Source organism: Microtus ochrogaster, chromosome 7 (genome assembly GCF_000317375.1).
Source record: "Microtus ochrogaster isolate Prairie Vole_2 chromosome 7, MicOch1.0, whole genome shotgun sequence".
In the NCBI taxonomy this organism is placed as follows: domain Eukaryota; kingdom Metazoa; phylum Chordata; class Mammalia; order Rodentia; family Cricetidae; genus Microtus; species Microtus ochrogaster.
In genome coordinates this window covers 51164109-51186016 of record NC_022014.1, presented here as the reverse complement: position 1 = coordinate 51186016, position 21908 = coordinate 51164109, and the positions used below count along the sequence as shown (strand labels likewise).

The window sequence follows — 21908 nt, the reverse complement described above, 5'->3', positions numbered from 1 at the left end:
CTCTCTCTCTCTCTCTCTCTCTCTCTCTCTCTCTCTCTCTCTCTCTCTCTCTCACACACACACACACACACACACACACACACACACACACATCTTTTTAATGCTGATGTCCAAATTTTGAAAAGCAAAACTGGTCATGTGTTTTGTTGTTCCTGTTTCTATTTTGGCATTGAGTATGGCACTCTGGACCTTGAGCATGCGATCTAAGTACTCTGTCACTAAGCACAACACAAATCCCTAGGAAGCTAAATTTTAACGTTTAAAATGTCATCTATTCCTCTGCCTTTTATTTGTCTCGATTATGTGCCTCCAAAACTGCTGAGAAGAGAAACACTAATGAGGGGCATAGAGTAGGATTCGGATCCTACCATGGGGATTGGGAAGAACTGTGGTAAAATTCAGGAAATGTGACCTGTGACCTTCCTCTACCTGCTTCCAAATGAAAAACTCAGTCCCCTCAAATTGTCACCACTCCCCGGGTCTCATGGCACATGTCTGCCAAGCACTTTGGTCAACTGTCATCGCCTCTAATCTAAATCTTTCACTGCACAAATAAGGGAACTCAGTAGACTTCAGGTCATTTTAAACGCAGTTCTGCCAGTGGAATCTCTGATCCTAATTCAAAGCTCCCAATTTTCTCAGTTCTGTTCATTTCAACACCTTTGAGTGGCCAGTGGAAACATACACCAGCAACAAATCTGAATGAAGTATCAATAAATTTCACAAATCAATTCTAAGCCTGCAAGTGGTAGAAAACCCACTAACTCATTTCTCTGGAAGATTAAAAATCTGTTAAGTTCTCCATGAAAATTAAATCCTGTAATTCATACATACAGCCTTACATACGATCTTAGAACAAGAAGGAATCTCAAAAAAACCATCTGGTCTACCCTTACTGCCTTCAGGCAAATGAACTGTTACTGCCTCTTAAAAATGAAGCAACAGAGGTTTTGCAGAATAACAAGTGCATCGTGAATAACAAAGAACCCTGTTTCCTTGCCTTCAGGGTTGGAATATTACTGAGCAAGAGAATTTCATAGCATAAGGCAGAAGTATGTGGTAAAATATACAGCACCAATCATAGACAATGTAAATAAACCCAAATCCTGGAAGAGTCAGTGAAGGTCAGAAAGAATATTAGACCTTCTCGAGTGTATTCCAATTTAGTAGGCAAGAATCAAGAGTGGCACTTGGCTATCATCATAGCATGTAGGCAGGCATAGTAAGAGTTGGAGTCCAGCTTGGGCTACAAAGTAAGACTCTGTCTCAAAAAAAAATTCTTCAGATTCCATAGCTTTTTATGAAAGCCAAGCTTAGTACAGAATTCATGAAAACCATCCCAAATACAATGTCTATGCTGAGTTAACATTTCCTATGGTTCCATCACAGACCACTGCCATCAGGGCACTGCTGCACAGGTCATTGCAGAGCATGTGTGTGGGGGGGACTCTACACTGCATGGGGAGCTGTGCCTGTTATTTAAACATCCCTTTCTCTACAAAGATCTACAAACTCAATGTTATTCTTCATGTTCAAATGTGCCATGACGCTGTATGATTGTTTAAGACATGTTAGAATTAGCCATCGTCAGGAATAATCCTTCCAAATTAATTAATCTGGATACCTTTCATGCTTATTTCAGGATCCATTTGATTCATTATACTACTTGATATTCACTTAGCTACTTACTCTCTCACCAAAGCCTACAAAACATATATCCCTTGACGCCGTTTTTGTTTTCAAGGCTTTAACCCAAGTTTTAACTGCTCAAGTGAAGACAGAATCTGCCCTGTGTGAGTGGCTCCTACATACGTGGTAACAATGCCAACCTACATCTCTACTTCACATCCCTCTTCTCTGAACCTTCTATCTATGCCTTTCTGGTTGATGCACATGGACTATATCTAAAACAGCCTAAAATTTAATTTCTTTATTCCAAATGTCGAAAGTGGCAAATTATATTTTATAACTTGTAGGAAATATTCATAAATGTCTTGTATGTTGATGATTCCAAACCCTTTTGTTATTATATCACCCTTTCATTTGGGATTCTACTTTATATTTAGCTATTTGTTGGCTGGAACAAACTAGTGGAAGATATGTGATGTGAGGTTTAAGCTATACGATAAAGCAGTTTTCTTCTCTATATAAGATAAACTGATTTTGATTAGAACTTTCTAGAAATTCATTTTTTTCTTCAAAAAACTGTCTATGTAGTCTTTTTGCTTTCTTCTTTGTTCTGGATAAACATAAATATTTTGAACTGTATAGTGTTTGAAGGGGTCTGAGAGATGGCTCAGTTGGTAGGTCATCTGTTATACCAGTGAGGAGCTAACTAAATACAGCTCTCCAGAAGGCATGTGGGTATGCTGGTATGCATCTGTAACCCCAGCACTACTACAAAGGGCCTGGGGGAGGGAGAGACAAGCAGAATCCCCAGAAGCTCACAGGCAAGTAGATTCCAGTAAACAAAGACAGAACAAAAAAATAGACCATACCACAAACAAGATGAAAGGCAAGGACCAATACCCTGTGTTGTCCTCTGACCTCCACACATGTTCCATGTCACAGTACATCCACATTCATACCCTTGAATGTATTTGTATACAAACATCCACAGAGTGGGGATGGTACAATCAGCACAGTGCTATGATGCTCCATCAGTGTATGTCTGGGCGGTACTTGTATTTCTACAGGATTTCAGCGAGAATCTCCCATATACATAACTCAGAAGATACATCACCGTGTCATCATCATTTCATCCTTTCCATGGGATTCCCATAATCATTAAGAATTCTTATACACTCTCTTCCTGGATAATCACATTTCTTCTATTTTGCTCTATGACTTTTCTTCCTTACTCATGCTTAATTAGTTTACTCTTTGCCCATGTAAATTCTTTGCTGATTCCAAAGCACAGTTTTATTTGGTTTTTAACTTTTCTCTTCTTTTTCAATATGTCCTGGTGATCTCCCTTAACTGGATAACTTCTCCTGCCTCTGCTAGACCTTAGACAGTTTTCAAATCAAAATATATTTCTCTAACATACAACAACTTTCTAATCTTTCTTTGATATGAAATACATGGTTTTTATCCACATTCTCTTCTTCGACTTCATGATGATGATATGCTTGGCCCTTATAGTACTCTTTCTAGATGCCTAAATCCTCTATCACGGAGCAAGGAGTATTGATGTATCTAGGCAGAATGCAACCCATGTGGTCCAGTGATGTAGGCTGGAAATTCATCATGTATGGTAAAGGGAACATTCCTGCATTGCTGGTGGTAGTGCAAACTGGTACATCCCCTTTGGATATCAATGTGACAATTTCTTAGAAAATTAGGAAATAACCTTCCTCAAGATCTGGCAATACCACTTTGGGATGCTCAATCATACCACAAGGACATAGGTTCAAGTATGTTCACAGCAGCACTGTTTATCATTGCTAGAACCTAGAAGCAACCTAAATGCCTCTCAACCGAAGAATTATTAAGGAAAATGTGGTGCATTTACACAATGGAGTACTACACAGCAGAAAAAAATAACGATATCTTGAAATTTGCAGGCAAATGGATGGAGCTAAAAAACATCATATTGAATGAAGTAACCCAGATACAGAAAGACAAATATCATATGTATTCACTCATAAGTGGCTTTTAGATATAAAGCAAAGAAAACCAGCCTACAATTCACATTCCCAGAGAACCTAGACAACAATGAGGACCCTAAGAGACACATACATGGATTGAATCTACATAGGAAGTAGAAAAAGACAAGATCTCCTGAGTAAATTGGGAGCATGGGGGTCATGGGAGAGGGTAGAAGGGGAGGGGAGGTAAGGAAGGGGAACAGAAAAATGTATATATAGCTCAATAAAATCAATGAAAATAAAAATGAAAAAAGATATCTTTCAGGTTGGCAATATTATTTTTGTCTTTGATAATCTAGTAATATGAAATTCATAAAATGTAGCATGTGGTGGTTTCAGTGAAAATGTCCCCACAGACTCATGTGTTTGAGTGCTTGTTCGTTTGTTGTTGGAAATGTTTGGGGAGGTCTGAGAGCTATACCCTAGCTGGAGGATGTGTGTCACTGAGGGTTGGCTTTAAAGTTTCAAAAGCCCAGTTTCAATCTCTGTTCTCCTCTCCTTCTCTCACCCTACTCCTGCCTCTGTGCTTATAAATCCTAATGTAGTTCCAAGTTGCTGCTCCAGTGTCTTTCCTGCTTGCATGCTGCCATGCTTTCCACCGTGATGACCACGGACTAACCTGCTGACATTTAAGCCTCCAACTAAATGCTTTCCTTTATGAGAGTTGCCTCAGGCACGGTGTCTCTTCACACGATAGAATGCTGACTAAGACAATGTCTTCCACTTTGTCTTGCACCTTGAATCTTTCTTGCACCTTCTCTTGATTGCAGAGCTTTGTATATAGGAACCACATCTCTCAAGAGAATAAGTATCTTAGCTCTATCCTATTTTTATTTCAGTTATTTTGGGAACAGTTACAGCTTTTCACAAATTTGTGAATATGCTACATACATATAAAAGTATATATGCATGCCTTTGTACACATGCATGCACACAGGTATAGATATGCATTTGTAGATGGAGACTGCTCATTTGTTTTCTGGCCACCCAGACCCAAATAATAATCACACAGAAGCTATTTTAATTACAACACTGTTTGGCCAATAGCTTATCCATATTTCTAGCTAACTCTTACATGTTGAATTAACCCATTTCTATTAATCTGTGTGTTGCCACGAGGCTGTGGCCTACTGGGTAAGGTTCTGGCATCCCTGCATCTTTCTCCTTCAGTAGCTACATAATGTCTCCTAGACTCTGCCTACTCTTTCTGTCTCTCTACATCTCTGTTTAGATTTTTTGCCTGGTTCTATTCTGTTAAGCCATTGGCTGAAATCAGCTTCTTTATTAAACAATGGCAATAAAACATATTCACAGTATACAGAGGGAAATCCCACATCAATGCATTATATAGGTATATTTATGCCTATACAAATACAGATATATTTATGCATTTTAATAACAATTGTGTGTGTGTGTGTGTCTATGCATATGTGAGATTTCCTGACTGGGAAGAGAATTGAAGACTGACTAAACACAAGATAAAGACAGAGGAAGAAATATTTCTTTTCCCAGTTGCTAGTAAGAGTCAGTTTTGTAACGAGAGCCAAATTCAGACTTCAAATATGAAGCATGCCCTGAAAAACTGCCACCGAAGGAAGGATGCTTGTATTCTGATGACAGAGTACTATATTGAATATACTTTACAGTGAGTGTGTGTGTGTGTGTGTGTGTGTGTGTGTGTGTGTGTGTGTATGCACCCATGAGCAGGACTTGCTTTTCTTCCACCATGTGGGTACCAGAAATCAAACTTATCTTTTGAGCAATCCTTTCTGCCCAATATTTACTATTTTTAACTATCTTCTGCAGTCAAGATGCGTAAGTCTGAAGGATCAAGAAAATTTGGGCAAAAAAACTGATGATTCCCTTCTAGTCTTTGATTATGAAGTAATCAATTCCTTGTTCTCTGCTCTATCTTAGACTCTACAGTAGATGGCTAAGAGAGGATGAAAAGGATGCTTTTTCTAAGTCTGGAGTCCTTGGTTTGTAACTCTTTACTACAGAGATGTGCAATGCTACAGAGAAAAGCTATCCAGGGTTTCCTTGGATTCTTTGTAACTGCCCATTTTGTCAATATGCACTGAGGGACAGAGAGGACAATGAGTACACAGGACATACTGAGCTCCCTACTAAATGCAGACCATAACTCAAGTGTCCTGACTTTTACCTGGTGAGCTCTATGTGATTCCTGAGAGAAAATAGTAAGGAAAGCATTTAGAAAAAAAAAAAAAAAACAAACTACCAAGCCAGTGTGTACTTCTACCAATCTTTAGGGAATAGGAGGAGTGACTCTCATTATTTTTAAAGCACTGTCCTGTCATTAACAATAGCCAGTTCCCATTTCTTATCCTCAGAAGCAAGGGGAAAATGCCAGAATGTTTTCAAACACATAGCCAAAAGTGACCTTCCAGTATAATCTGTGTCCAAAACCGAAAGGGTCTTGAGCCTTCACAGATCCTTTGAAAGTCATGGACAAATTGCATTCTCCTTTTTCAATGCCTTATGGGTAGCTGAAGGTAAACTAAAGATTTTTCAATTCATTCAATCACCAGACACGGTTCTTTTCAACTCTAAGCCACACATTGCCCCCAAAGTCAATTTTTGCAAAGTGCCACATTCTTTCTAAATATCCCATGGATTTCATTATGTATTAGAAAGAACGTAGCCCTGAAGCTAATAATAAGATAGGCACCAAAAAATCCGTTCCTTTTGAATTGGCTCTGTAATACTGAGTGTTAATGAACCTTAGAGAAATAAAGCTGGGAGAAGCACTTGGCAGATTGGCAGTGCAGAACGCTGACCATCTTCAGGCAGAAGTCATTGTAAAAGTCAAGAGGTTCCCGGGGCTTCTGCCATCACAGCCCCCGTTTAACTCGGTACATTGGCTCTATCTGATGGTTCTACAATTGCTTTCCCAAACACACCACCTTTTTCCTCTCAGATCGTCTCCCATACCTCCCTGAACAATCCACAGGTTTCAGGCAGGGGACTTCCGAGTCAGGCTCAAGACAAAGGTTGTTTCCTGACCTCTGCTACTCTTTCAGACATGGGTATTTGAATCCATTTAGGCTGGTGACAGAGGTGGAATTTTTTGGATGGCCTGGGAATGAGGTGCCTAGGCTTTTTGAAGTGTGCTCTGAATCTGCACCCCTTCTCAAATCATACAGCCACGAAGGAGATAAGCCATTGTTTCAATCTATAGGCAAAGGCTTATGAAGGAAATTGTGAGGAAGCTACTAAAAAAGTTTAATTGCCAATCAAACATGCAGGTATGCATTTGGGGAAAAAATCCTGTGGATTAAACAGTTTTCTAAAGTCGTCTGCATTGGGAAAGGTCAACACAGCACAAGAGCCTAGCTCTGTCTGTGGTAAAGTCATCTTTCCTCTGGAATCCTAGAACTATCAGGAGGTTTTAAAAATAATAGCTATTCTTTTTTGACATTTAGCTGATCGATGTAATTTGAACTGTCATTCAAAGAGGATGAAAAAAAAGTCTAGGTAATTTTATGAAAAGTGCTGAACTTAAAAGAACACACTCAAATCATATTTCCAATTTTCTTGGCGTCCATAGAAACAAAAGCATGCTTGCCCAGTTATGCACACGTCTTAGAAACAGAATTTGCAGAAGACTAAATCACTAACTCTTGTGACAAAACTTATAAATCAAAGGAAAGTCATATATTTAAAATTATGCAAGCTTAATTCAGCTTAAGGGAGGAAAGTGTAGATGTAGACAGACCTCCTAGATTCTGACATTGAGAGGTCAACAATGAGAAAGGTTACTATTTGCATGGAAAAGCTACTTGTGTAATTAAGTAAAATTAATTATGCTTGTACAAATTTCACAGACGTGCTGCAGATTTGGGTTTTTGACTAATTAAGCTTTAATTTAGTTGAGGAAACTAAACTGCATAAGCTTTTTATCAGAACTCTCTGCTCACCCATTAAAAGAAAAGAGGTAAAAAAAAAATCATAGATTTTAGGAACCATCTGGAGAAATAATCAATTAAGAAAAGCTGTAAAGGCACGATGATAGTCAATTATCTAAGATGGAAAGCCAGGCTTTGAGGTTATGCTGTCCTTCATTTTCTCACAAGTACCCCTTAATTGAATGTGAATAATCAGAAAGGGCAATTAATAGATGGCTGTAATTCCCCAAATAGGTAGCGGAGCCTATTTACCGTACATTCAGGGTTCCTTGAATGGTACAAAAACAAAACCAGAACTAATCAAACAACTAAAACAAATGGGAGATGGTCCTAAATTGTTCTCTCGTGTGCCCCTTTACAGTAGTCTTCTACGATAATGTAATCTCAGAAGATAGCCACAGTGGTAGCAGCCAGCACACACACACACACTGAGGATGGATGTGCTCCCAATATTCACTGGGAGGGAATGACACTGGCCTTGAAGAAATGAGCTACAGAGTTGAGGCTTGCAAAGTATTATAAATATGTTAAAGATATAGCTCTGTTTTTATTTACTCATAATGAAGGTTCCTATAGAGGTTGGGAAAGATGTCAGATTCCGCAGGAGCTGTAGTTACAAATGGTTATAAGTTGCCCAATCTGGGAGCTGTGAACTGAGCTAGCATATTCTAGAAGTTTGGCAAGGGCTCATAATCACTGAACCAACTCAAAGGCTCTGGATCAGGACTTCTGAGTCACTTAATAAAAGCATCAGAACACAGGAACTGGAAAAAAGCCATTAAAGAACAAGCAGCCTCTTGTGAGTGACCATGAAGAAGGTCCCAGTGTTGCCAGTTCATTGTTTTCACCCTAGGTGTATGTTCCTGCAATGGACAGTAGATAGCAACTCTTTTCTCCCCACTACATAGACTTCTTGGTCCAATCTTCTTTACGTGGACCACTGGACTTCCCTGAAGCTACATCCTCTTCCCCTTTTCTCTTCATGGTTTCTCTTCTAGATCTTTCCATGGCTGTCTCCATTTTGTTCCTTTATCTGTTCAGAGAGGCACATTCTGGCCCCTATTCCCAACAAGCACATCTCAGCTCCTTAGTCACATGTCCCCTGCCTCCTTCAGAGGACAGCTTGTTGCCAATAATTACGTAGCTTATTTAGTGGCTTGCTTTTTTTATAGGGCATCCCATCTACTGAACAGTTGGACTTTGCAGTTTCCCAGAGTTCTGTTTTAAGTTGAATCAGCAATAATATATACTTATAAAATATTTGACTGGCCGTAATTCTTATAGTGAAGATGACTTCTGGCAATATCCGAGTTAAATACGTTTTTAAGACTCCATTAGTCATTCCCTTAAAAGTGAGCTTGTGACTTTGGCCTGAGTTTTTGAAACTGGACCTATTTGCTTTGAAGGGCAAATCCCTAGCATTTCAGTTGGTAAGGATATCCGTTAACACCGGATGTCTGCAGTGCTTTACTTTCTGGTTATCTTTTGTCCTCACCACAACCCTGCACTATTCATGTTCCAAGTCCCTTCCCTATACATGAACAAGCAGTTCTTGCAAAGTCAAGTCACCTTCAACCATCACCTGGACTGCTGGTCACAGCGCTGCCATAGAAACCCACCTCTGTCTTCTCCAAAGCGACAAACCCATGCTGTTCCTAGCTAAGACTGTGTAGATAGGAATCTCTGCAGCTTTCTGAAGCATCATTGGCAACAAAATCTCATTGTCACTGAGGACAATGAGATAAAAGTAGAAAAGAAGCCAAGATTCAGCCTGGACTGAAAGTATTTGCTCCACAGTTATTGTGTCTGCTGGTTCTTAGGCCTCTTCATCTCTCAGAACTCAATAAGCAACGTGTCCAATAGGAGTGGAGATAATCAGTAAGGTCCATTAGAAAACACAAAAGAAGGTATTTTCTCAATAAACTGCATGTGAGGCACAGTGTCAACTTGGAATATGCAGCAAGCGTCTGCATATATGGACAGTAAGAATGTTCTAGAAGTGAGTTTATTTTAGGGATGTTAAGAGACTTCAGCATTTATCATGTGTCTTGCTGCTGTCTGTAAAACATTTTAACAATGCCACAAGCTTGAAAATCAAGGATTCCAAGAATGGAAACAGTATCCTCTCAGGTTCTAAGACATCATAGGAGAATATATGGCAGGATTTTTAGGAGTCTCAGTTGATTGTGGTTTTGTAGTTAAAGTGAGTAACTACCTGGCCTCTCCTCTGGGTCATGGTTTCTCTTTGCTTTAACCAGGGAAGGAGAGTAACTCAAGGATCCACGTGCTAGGGCTTGTAGATAAGTTAGATAGTGTGCCCCAGGTTAAGTGCACAATCCAGTGCCCACTACAGAACAAGCTCACAATCCATGCCATGCTGTGAATGACAACTATTTCCAAGACCTGAGGGGGAGGGAAATGTGCATGCAAATAGCCAGCTATTGCATGATGGCAATAATAAACCAAAGATTTGTTACAAGCCAGTCTCATTGCCTTAGTGGAGAGATAACTTCCACTAGATATCAAAGTAGTCTTATTAACTGTGAGTAAGGCCCCGAGTGCCTCCTAAGGAATGCACCATGCTGCACTGTTACTTCTCTGCCAGTCCATTTCTCTTTGGCCTTTCAGCTGTTCACTTTTAGCATCTATACAGTCACTTTTTTTTTTTCATTTTTCAAGACAGGGTTTCTCTATAACTTTGGAGCCTATCCTGGAACTAGGTATGGTAGACCAGTCTGGCCTCGAACTCATGGAGATCCACCTGCCTCTGCCTCCTGAGTGCTGGGATTAAATGCATGCACCACCACTGCCTGTCTCCAGCCCCTTCTTGAAAGTCTTCCTGATCATGTCAAATCATACCTCCATTAACTCTTATACACCCACTTACCGTAGATGTCTTCTGTGTTTATCTGTGTGATTACATGATTTTTGTCCCGTAATTTACACACCAGAGTGAATGCTCCCCTAGGGAAAACCACACTTGGCATATTCACCCCTTACCTGTAGTGATGACACACTTCCATACTGTTAGTGATTAACAGGAAGAACTGGGCAACATCTATTGAGTAAGTGGTTGCTATTCATTCACTAGATTGTTATCAGATTGTAAGAACCATGGTGATGAGTTTGAGGAGGCAGGGTTTTAAGTAGAAACCATTCATTTAATTGGGACTGGGAACTCATTTTCAAAAGAAAACCAAAAAAAAAAATGCAGAAGCACAAGACACTCCACTACTGAATGAACAAGATGAAAATTAGCCCTGCTCTCTGGATCCATGCTTGCCAAGAATCGCAGTACAAGCATCAGCTGAGCATATCCAAAATTGCTTAAGTGAACTAGGCATTTTATTCTACATGGGCAGCGACCACTGTTTAACCTGGTGAAGAGTGGGCTCAAATGATCATGTTTTTCTATCTGCATGTTTTAGCATTTCCTGTTTTAACTAGGAGATTATCATGGGCATGGGGGAATGCTTTCTACTTCTTTTTTTACATTTAGTTAGTTTTTTGAGAATTTTCAATTTCATAATTGTTTTTTGATCTTATTCACCCTCAACTCTTCAGAGATGCTCCCCAAGTTCCTTTATACTGAAATACCTGTAGATCACTGCTTCTTCATACCCTCATCTAAAATGCCTGTAGTTTAATGCTTCTCTCAACCCTCATCAGAAATACCCATAGTTCAAGGTTTCTCTCAACCCTCATCAGAAATACCCATAATTCAATGCTTCTCTCAGTCCTCATCTGAGAGACTTCTATGTGCAGCTGATGGTGACAAACACAGAGACCTGGAAGTTAGCAAAGTGCAGAAAATAAACTTCAGAATGATCAACCCTAAAGGTATTACACGCACGCACGCGTGCGCACACAGGCACACACACACACACACACACACACACACACACACACACAACCCCACATACTACATTCCACCTTCTGATAGCCATCACATTCCCTCAACTTGCCAGCCCTGTCTGGTCCACATTCTGTGGTTATAAGTGTCTATTCATCCACTTCATTTGCTTCACTGTCGGGAGAATTCTAGTCATGAACTAAGACCCCTGCCCCAACAGCTAAGGAAAATGTGTATCCTATCTCAAGATCCTTAATTTAGGCACATTAACACCTTTTGCCAAATTAGGTAACAGACACAGGTTCCAGGAAGTAGCCCGGAATTTAACCGTTTAAGCCATCATGGCTTTCTATTCCAATCGATTCTTCTAAGAATGCGGTTCCTACATGGGTAAGTATGTGCTTTCTCCATGCATTGAAACAGCTCTTGGTCTGTGCCTTCAACAAAGCAGAAATGATGCTGCTAACTTCTGAATCTAAGTCATTGTGATGTTCTCTCTTTCTAACCTAAGTGGAATATTATATTATGAAGCCCAGCTATCCCACTGAGAATAATTCCAAATTAGTTCCTAGTGATGTGTCATGTATAGGTATTTTGGTGAGGAAAATCCCAGCCAACTCAACAGCAACCACTTACACATAAATAAGTATACTTAAAAGGTGAGTCTAGCCTGGCACTTTGAGTAATCTCCAGCCTTAAAAAACAGGTTGATTGCTTGATATCAGGAAATATCAATGCAGATTGTTGAATCAATAGGAAAATAAGTTGTGACTATATTGAGCCATAAAAAAAAATTAGGGCATTTTGCTGTATAGCAACAGGCAACCCAACCAACCATTCTTTAAATAAGTGAGTAAATTAAGATGAAGAATAGGAAGGCATAGCATCTATATTCCCTAGCATTTAGGATCTTGAATCTTTGCCAAAGCAGACAGAAGGATCAAGCACAGACTCTCCCAGACATGAACTATACGCACATGCTTCCACAGAAAATAAAAATGATTATATCACTCTCATTCTGAGACAGGGAGTGTGGGAAAACCATAGCTAAAAATGGAAACTATGTGATCTTGGAGGACCTTAGATATCATGTGGCCCAAAGTGCATACTTAACAGATAAGCAGAATAAACTTTAGACCATAGGCACAGACCCTCTCTTTGTAATATTGGTCTTTGCCCTCCAAAGGTCCGTCAGGCTCTCACGGGCATTCTCAGGACCTCATTAGTTTGGAATACTGAAGGGATGAGAAAAGACACGACGCACAAAGTCAAAGATACAAGAGACTACTGGTACAGTTGTTACTTCTGATCCTCCCACAACCACATTCTGAGAAAATCTCTTCTCTTTCCATTAAATTTACTTTTGTTTCTTTCTTTTCCTAACTTAAACCCATAGCTCCAGGTCTCAGAAACTACGCAGAACACAAGAGAAAGCAAAACAGCTTTATTCACAGGTCTCAGGACATCCCAAGACCAACCTAAGATGTAGGGTGAACTAGACCAGTTTTGAAACAAAGGACTTTCTGGGGCAATATGTTTCCCAATATGGCACCTACCAACTACATATACCTTTTGAATATCTGCAATGAAGCTAGTGTGATTGAGAACATGGACTTTTAATGTTATAATATCTGGGTTCCTTAGCAGATGGGGTCATTTCAGTCTAGAAAGCTCAGCTGTGCCCTCCTGCTATTTATAATAACGTGCCCTTGATATTGCAACTTTCCTCATCTGATCACTTAATGCGTCAGCAAGAGAGACAAATGCCTGAGATAGGGCCCAAACTTATGATTGGGGTTATTTGAAGTTCACAGTAATGGAGACAGTAAGAACTTAAAATTCCATGCATGAGACATAAGGGAGGAAATGTTTCCAGGAAGATTTTCCAACATTATTTTCCTTACTTCTAGGACAGAAAAAAATCTAGTTTGCAGTCAATGGAAACTCGGAAACATCAAAGGTCATGATCATAACCCCTGTAATGGGAAGATGGTGCAAAGTGATTTGTTCATCAATGGAACTGGAGTCTTTCCAGCTTGACCTCAAGTGTGCCGTTTGCATTATTTGGCTCACAGTGTTGGCCAGCCCCTGCTCTCTGCCCTCCCACCCCACTTTGGTTCCCCACACTTGAGCTTCCTGTCTGAGACTTCCCAACTTCTTCTGACCTGCTCATCCCCGATCGCCAGTCCTGCTGCTGTCTCTGCTTTTGATTCCCACTGGAAACATTTCCTCCATCCTGCGAATCTATACCCTCGAAGTTCTCTGAATCCCTTCTAACTCTAGTTGAGCCTTCCTTCTCCCGTGCTTCTTTAAAAGACATGCCTTTCTTTTAAAGACAGAATCATGCTGTCGCGATCCCTAGTGAACTATGAGCTAACTATTGAAGTGTAAGAGCGCATTAGGGTACTGGGGAAATGGTTTAGCTGCTGCAGTATAAACCCAGGCGTTAGGACTCATGTACAAAATCCAGGCGTGGTAGGTAATTTTTAGACTGGGGCAGTATAGACATGAGGAACCTTGGAACTTTCTGGTCAGCTGGTTTAGTCAAATTGGTGAGCTCTAAGTTCAGGAGTAATACTGTTTTAAAAATCAGTGTGGACAGTGATTGGAGAAGACATCCAATATCTATGTCTGGCCTTCATGTTCATGTACCCATGTGTGTGCACACTTTCATGCTTATGTGCATATGTACATAGATACACAAATAAGGTAGACAGCAATTGAGAAGGACACCTGACACTGACCTCCACACAGACATACACAGGTCCTTAGGCACCTACACATGTGTATACACATATGAACACATACATACATAGACACCATTTTATCACAATCTTTAGTTTCCACAGAACATGTAATACAGCGTGCAAACACTCGGCTCAGGAAATACTAATTGACAAGTTTGGGAAGATAGCTCAGTCAATGAAGTGCTTCTCCAATAAGCAAGAGGACCATTGTTCAGTTTCCCAGAATCTATGTAATATGTATCCTGTGGTTGTATGCAATTGCAATTCCACTATTCTACTGGTGGTTAGCCAACCAAGCTTTTTCTATGAGTTCAAGGACAATGAGAGATGTTTCAAAATATAACAAGGATGAAGAACATTCAAGTTTATTCTCTGGGCTCTACATGCATGAATACACATATGCACCTATATACACATATGCACATACACACATATACAGAGAGAGAGAGACAGAGACAGACAGAGAGACAGACAGAGACAGAGAGAGGTTGAGATTGATACATAACAATTTTGGCAGCAATTACAATGCCAAATTCTTCCCTCATATTGGTTGATGTATTGAGGTAGACAGATCATAAATGATGAGTGCATGAACTTGATTATGAGGAGGTATTTTTAATGTAGGCATTACCTAGATTCTTTAAAATGCTTCAAAGACCTTAAAATTAAATATGACATCAGTGAGTCATATCCTTTAACTGACGGGAAATTGAATGGAAGGGATGTTTTTGGTTTTGTTTTTGCATTCAAATTTCTGTGATGTTTAAGACAGTATTTTTTGGCAACTTTTCAGATAGATGGGTTTGAAATTAATATGTAAAAAATGACCAAATCATGAAGGTACTACAGATGAATGGATGATGAACTCAGCCTGGGAAGTCTGGCTTTGTCCTGAAGTGATGCTAGAATATACACTCATTTGGATGCTATTCACCCACTCAATACATTGACAGTGTTAAATGAAAAATAAAACAACAATAGCATCACTTTCTTCCATTTGCTGAGCAAATCTGTCTGTTAAATAAAATGAAATATCCCACTTCAAATATATTTCACACTCTATTGTTGCTTTCCTTGTGTAATTAAAATGTAGCAGGCAGGGGAGGGAATTCTTACATTAAAACCCTGTCTCGAAAAACCAAAAAAAAAAAATACTTCTTCATAATCAAATTAAAACACTCATTTCATTCATTATCTGTCTCTCTCAGTAAATCAACCAATACTTCATTTCAAAAGTCATATAAAACTCTATTCACCTGCTTCTATACATTTTAACTTAAAGTAACTGTCTAGTCATAACATTGCCTCATTCATTTCTTCTATCAATAAACTGCCTAGCATATGCTAAGCAACATGTATGCTCAGAACTGTGGGGAGAAGATGAAGAGTTCAAAAACTGCCTTCTGTAGTCACCTCTGAAGAGAGGAAACAATCAGCTGCTCAAGGGGCAGGTCTCTAGAAGCAGGTGATTTGGACTTCTCAAGTCATGGTGGCTAAGGCATAAGTCTGCTTCTGTGGGCATGCAAGCCAAACTCACTGGGACGTGCAAGGCTTACAGGGACAGTACTGTTCTTTTGGATGTCACTTGAGCAATAATGAGAGACTTTGATGGGGAGAGGTGAAGACTAAAGGGGAATGGCTTCTCATAGAGGGATATCAAAGTCATAAGCCTACAGAAACATAAATAGCCATTCACCAGTAGCAGGGGAAGAGGGGAGAAAACCATGCCTTATGTTGGCCTCCCCAGGCAAGTCTGATGGCCTTGGTTTAGGAATGCCAGCAGAGGGGCACCTGAAGAAGCCATGGTCCCATGGACAGAAGCCTTGCCCAACTTCCCTAACTGGTATCCTGAATCCCCAAAAAGATAGATTCCCGCTCTCCTTCCTGCTGCTGTGTACCCTCATTCCCCTCTGCTTGAGTTAGTTTGACTGGGTCAAAGTAGTGTGGGTCTTCCCAATACAGATGAGGTGTCACGGGCCTGAGTTATGGAAGGCACTGGCCGTTCCCTCTGGCTTTCCCTGTTTTACAGTGTGTCCAATTTACAAGTATTAGAATACCTTCTTCTGACCCTCAGTGGATCTTTATCTTACTTTAGGGTGAATAAATCATCTTTGAGACATCACACTGGACACATTCAATTTGTCTTCATGAAAAATAGCCTTTGGAAAATGGGCAGCATTGTGTACTGATTAAGACTTTACTCTGAGCCAGACTCTCTCCAAGGCCATCCTAGCTTTGCCATTCACTGGACTGTGTGACCTTGGCTTAGCGGCTGTACTTCAAGCCTCCACTTTCTCAGCTAGTACACCCGGATAATAGGGGTGCCTGTCTTTTAGTGCTTTTATGAATATTATGGGAACATTATGAAGTAAATTCTATACAAAGTCTTATTAAATAAATAGACATTAATGTACTACATGGTCAGCAAAACCTATGTTCTGGAGTCTGTAAGTTTGGTCAGTGAAGAGTCAGTCAAGAGAACCATAGAATACCATGATATCACATAACTGGGTAGTTGGCTTTGGTGTTCTTTCTGTACATAAACAAGAGGGAAATTTACAACCAATTATGGAACACACACTGAAAGCTGGCTCTACAGGAGCCACTGGGATGAAGCCAAAAATTGAATAAACTATAATCTTTGTTCCAGAGAATTTCCCAGGGTAAATGGAGGGCTGGAGTCAGGTCAGAAGGTTTTGTGACCCCCCCTTGATTCTATCACTCATAAAATGAGGATGTCTGACCAGGAGATTCCCATGGTTCCCTTTTCATCTAGTTTTACATTTCCTGGGTCAAGAGATCACGCCAGCTATCAATGACTTCTACACCTTCTTAGTTTTGCTACTTAATAAGCACAATGCTCAGTGATGGTGTGTAGAATAGATGATCAATACTGCACTAGCTGGAAGGGTCTTCAAGGCTATGATCTTAGGAACTGGCTTCTGAAGTGTGTGGGCAGAACCAAGAGTGCTCTATAGAGTAACACTTCACATGCTATGGCAAAGAGCAAAATACAGAATGGTAATGTCTAAGCCAAAGTCTGCTTTGGAAGACATGGGGGCTGCAACATTTAGCTCCATCCTGTGTTCTAAGGAGGGAGGTTATATAGAGCATGGCCAGTCATTAACCCCTGACACTCAGGCTGGGGCTTCCTTTGTTGTCCCCAAGTGTATCAAGCTCACTAACAGGCCAGGAGCTGCAGTCAATTAGCTTGTGCTCACATCGCTAGTCTGCTGTCTCAAACCCAAGTTATTGTATCTCTCTCTCCTTTTAAAGTTTGTGATGGTTTATGTTCTAGTTTGTTCTCCATTGCTGGGATAAATACCATTATCAAAAGTTAACTGGGAAAATATGCTATTCTGTTTATTTGTTTATTTAGCTTATACTTCCACTTCCCAGTCCATCAATGGGAGAAGTCTGGGCAGGACCTAAATCTGGAGCTCAAGGAAAGGTCACAGAGGAACACTACTTATGGTTTTCTCTTAATGGCTTGTTCAGTCTGCTTTTTTATACGAGATAAGACCACCTGCTCAGGTGTGGGACTATCCACAGCAAGCTGGATCTCTGACATAAATCGAGGGAACCCACATAAACTTGTCTTGAGCCAATTCAATAAAGACATTTTCTCAGCTGAAGTTCCTTCTTCCCAGATGGAACTTCCCAGATGACCCTGCCTTAAGCCAACTTGGAAACAAAAAAGTTTTAGGATAGTCTAACTTGGATAGGTTATAACTTTTAAGTTAGGCTCTATTTATGAATGGCAGTAGTACTAGGGAATAGATGGGGCCTGCAAAATAAACTATGCTGATGGCATCCAACATGTATATAAAGTACTTCTCTGTCAGGCTGTTCTCCAAACACTACCACCACTCCCTCCTCTAACATTCACAACAATCTGTGAAGTATGTCCTGCTGTGACCTCTGGGAAATGATAGCACGGAGTTCTGGAATTTCTGAAAGGCCACATGGTGAGAAGCAAGAACTATAATTAGAATGTTTGCTTCCAGAGCCTGAAACCTCAATAATGACACCGTTGTGTGGGACCTCTGGTGACATTCTGTGGTCAGCACTGAGCCTTCCTTTGTGACAGATGCTGCTTAAGTCATGACTGAATGAGGACAGGACCCTCAAGCTAACATACGGCCCGTGAGATGGGCACTTCAGCACAAGGTGATCAAAGTGAGGGCAGTACCCCGAGAAGATAATCCACCACCTGTGCCAATCGAGTGAAGCTGAACCTTGCCCATGGCCAACTCTAAGCAGAAAATGCCACATAATCCCTCAGGTGGCAAAGGAAATTGTGACACCAGAGAGCAAACAAAGATTGAGGCGCCAGCTCCAAAGATCCAGAATGTTACCGAAGAGCCATATCACAAAGCAGCTGATAGTGGGTGCTATTTGGTGGACTCTGAGGTTAAACACCCATTTCAGACTCACTAGCTATAGTATCTTTCACTGAGTCATTTAACTACTCTAAAGCAGGGGTTCTTTTTTATTAACAAGGACTGAGGGTTCTTTTTAATTGCAAAAGATTAAAACTATTTCATTTATATAATTGTTTTGAGAATCTATGAAAAAATGTAAATGTTAAGCTTAATGCCTAGCACAGAGGAGACCCAAAAAAATACCAGTTTCCTTTTTTGCCACAGTGTACTTAGAGAGAGTCTGATCTCTAGGTGTACTAATATTGGGAAAGCAAGTATTTTCCAAAGCAGAGGACACTAAGAATTGGTGTCAGACTCTCTTGACTGGTCATGGGCACTAGTGTATTCCACTACAATTAGAGGAAATCAAGACTATTTATCTTTGGATTTATTTCTAAACAAGGGACAACCATTAGGTAAGTTCAGGTTGTCATAGCAACAGCTCTTCCACAGGCCTTGCATCCTTAGGTTGATGCAAGAACACAACTCTGACACCAAATAAAACATCAACAGTGTTCAATGTTAGATAAATTACTAAGTCCTCAGAAATGAAATGAGCCTCTTAGTTTCTTGTATTCTGGGGGTTTGATTATAATGTAAAATTTCCCAAACCCCCAATTTTTGAACAATTCAAGCATATAAGACAAGCATTCTTTGACTGATGATGTTTAAAAGCTCTTCATAAAATGATGCAGCCACCTCATTGATTCCTGCTGTTCTCTCGTCTCCTAATCTCCAGTAGAACATTGATTAACACCTCATTCTATTTTTGCAAGATCTTCATTGTCAGTAAATTATTTGTGCCATAGAATTATAATTTAAAGGGAATGTTTTGATGCTGTGATGGGTGGATAAAATATTCTTTTAACTTGCAGGGCAAGACCAATTTTCCAATACTTGAGTTCTACTTGCTCAAATGCATTACTGTTATAAAGCACCAATTATGACTAATAGTGGCATTATTCTCACTGCAGTAAGTACTTGGTGTGGTAAAGCATTAAGGACTTGCAACGTGGCACTCAATTTAGTTAACTCCGGGAAATAGTTGATTTCATATAGATTATTACCTCGGTGTCACACTGCTCTCCAAGCTCACATGTGCACAGGGCAAGCGGTGTTCTCTATATATTTATATTTAATTCTATGACTCCTTGCTTCATGAAGCATACTCTACAAATCATATTTGCTTTATATTGAAGTTATCAATGTTTGAGCTCTTATTTCCCATCCCAATCCCTAAAATCTTCAATTTCAGAGCTGGGTGCCAGACAAGATAAAAATTACAAAAATGGCAGACTAGAGCATCTTGCCTCTAGCAGCACAGGAGGGAGGGGAGTCCTCAGCTAAGGACTTCTCCACGGGAGAAGTCACAAATGCCATCACTCTTTCAGAGCCCAACCATCTAACTCCCTCACTAGCCACAAGCACAAATTCTTCCAAATTATCTTTTTGCCCCTCTACCCTGACACACCAACTCATAGGCAAGGTTTATAAGTTCTACCCTTTGAGGTATCGCTCTCCATGCTATGCCTAAGTGCTGGTCTTCTCATGTTTAATACTGCACTGTAAAACCTATTTCAGTCTACACATTTTTGCAAGTTAAATTTAAGAACACTATGAAATATGCAAGATAAGCAAGGTCAAGGGTAATCACCTGAACTTCAAAGTGAACCAAACAGGGTAAAGGCCACCTCTCATACCTAAATTGCTACATACTTCCTCTATTCTATCACACCCACCCTTGCAAGGTCTAGATATCATTTGGTTGTGCCCTTCTCTTTACTCAGACATTTCTCTTAACCTTGCATGCTCATAAAGAACACCACAGTCCAAAATGTTTGTATTGAGTGGCATCTACAAACAGAGATCATCATGCCTCTCAACATTCTAGAACACTCTAGAACAGATGACCTGGGACTCACAGCAGCCACATGGCAATTTACCAGTGCTGCATTTTCCAGAGTTAAATATAAGAGGCTATTCTGTATTCTATAAAGCAACTGGAACGTTTTCCTGCAAGACAGAGTAAGGAGCATGAGGGCAACTTCTGATTACATATTTCTGAAATTAAACTATGAGTTTTGAAGAATGATCCATTCTGAAGCCTGCAGGAGCATCTCTAGTTTTGGTTTTGGACACCACACTTAACCCAAGGTTCAACGGGCACCACTATGAGTGATAGACAAAGGCACACATAGAATGTGTGCATAAAAATCTAACACATGCAAGGACTTGTCCTCTGGAGAGGTAAATACAACATGAGATGCATAAAAGCAGCCACAAAGCATCAAGGTGTGTCATTTCCAGATAGGAGAGATGGAGGGGGAAAAAAAGGACCAACCAGCAGATGCTGCCCAAGCAAGCCAAGCACAAAAAAATAAATTTAACGATTCAAAAACGCCATAAATATCAATGTTCATATTTGGGATTTTCCCAGGAAAATCTCTCTATTTCACTTTGTTATGACTTCATTTCTTCATCAATAAGAAGTTGTTTAATTGCCTGTTCATTAACTTTTGACATCAGAATGAGAAAATGTATGCCCAGGGCAGCAGACTAGCATCTGTGACCTTCCCATTAGTAAGTTAATTATATTGATCCTACAGACTCAAATCACTAAATTAAAAGAGCTCCGAATACACACATGTTATTTTGTGACAGTCTTCTTTTCACTCGAGTTCCAGCAAGTCAGTGCCTGATCTATAGAATAACCTGAACACCAGAAAAAAGGGCTTCTATCAAAACACATATATCTCTTTAAAGGAACAATAAGACAAAGCCAAAAAAAATATAGCTGATTTCCTCTCATAACCATCTAACACATGACACGCAGTAGCAGAAAATATATCCCTCCCCAAACCAGAGATTTTCAGTGAGCCACAGTGACAGACAGACAGGTGTAATTTGCCTGCTTTCATTCTGAGATGGTTCTTGAAGTTCTGCTGTACTTATACAATTCAATTCTTGCCCGAGGAAAGGATTCATCATTGCTACTAAAATTGGTGAAAACAAATACTTTCATTTTATCTTCCATTTCCTTCTGAATTATTTCCTTAAGTGCTCAAAGACTATAGGAAGTAGAAACATCATGACAGAGGGAAGTCAGACAAGATACCTTAAGCGACAGAGATGCCTCTAAATTTGGACTCTCAGCTTGGAGATGGACTGAGGCTAGACAGATGTTGGTGTTCATCCTCACCCTGATCAGACATTCACTTGAACTCAAATGTCGGGTCACAGAACACCACTCTCCCACATTCCTTTGCTGTCTTGTTCCACGCTTTCCTCTCCTTCAGTGAGAGCTAGTA

The 21908-nt window shown here is 40.0% G+C and overlaps 1 protein-coding gene across 2 annotated transcripts in view; it reads right to left on the bottom strand.

The window, feature by feature from the left end:
- Positions 1-21908, bottom strand: part of Sgcd (sarcoglycan delta) — a 542538-nt gene that overhangs the window by 346852 nt on the left and 173778 nt on the right. The gene's annotated exons all lie outside the window — the stretch shown is intronic.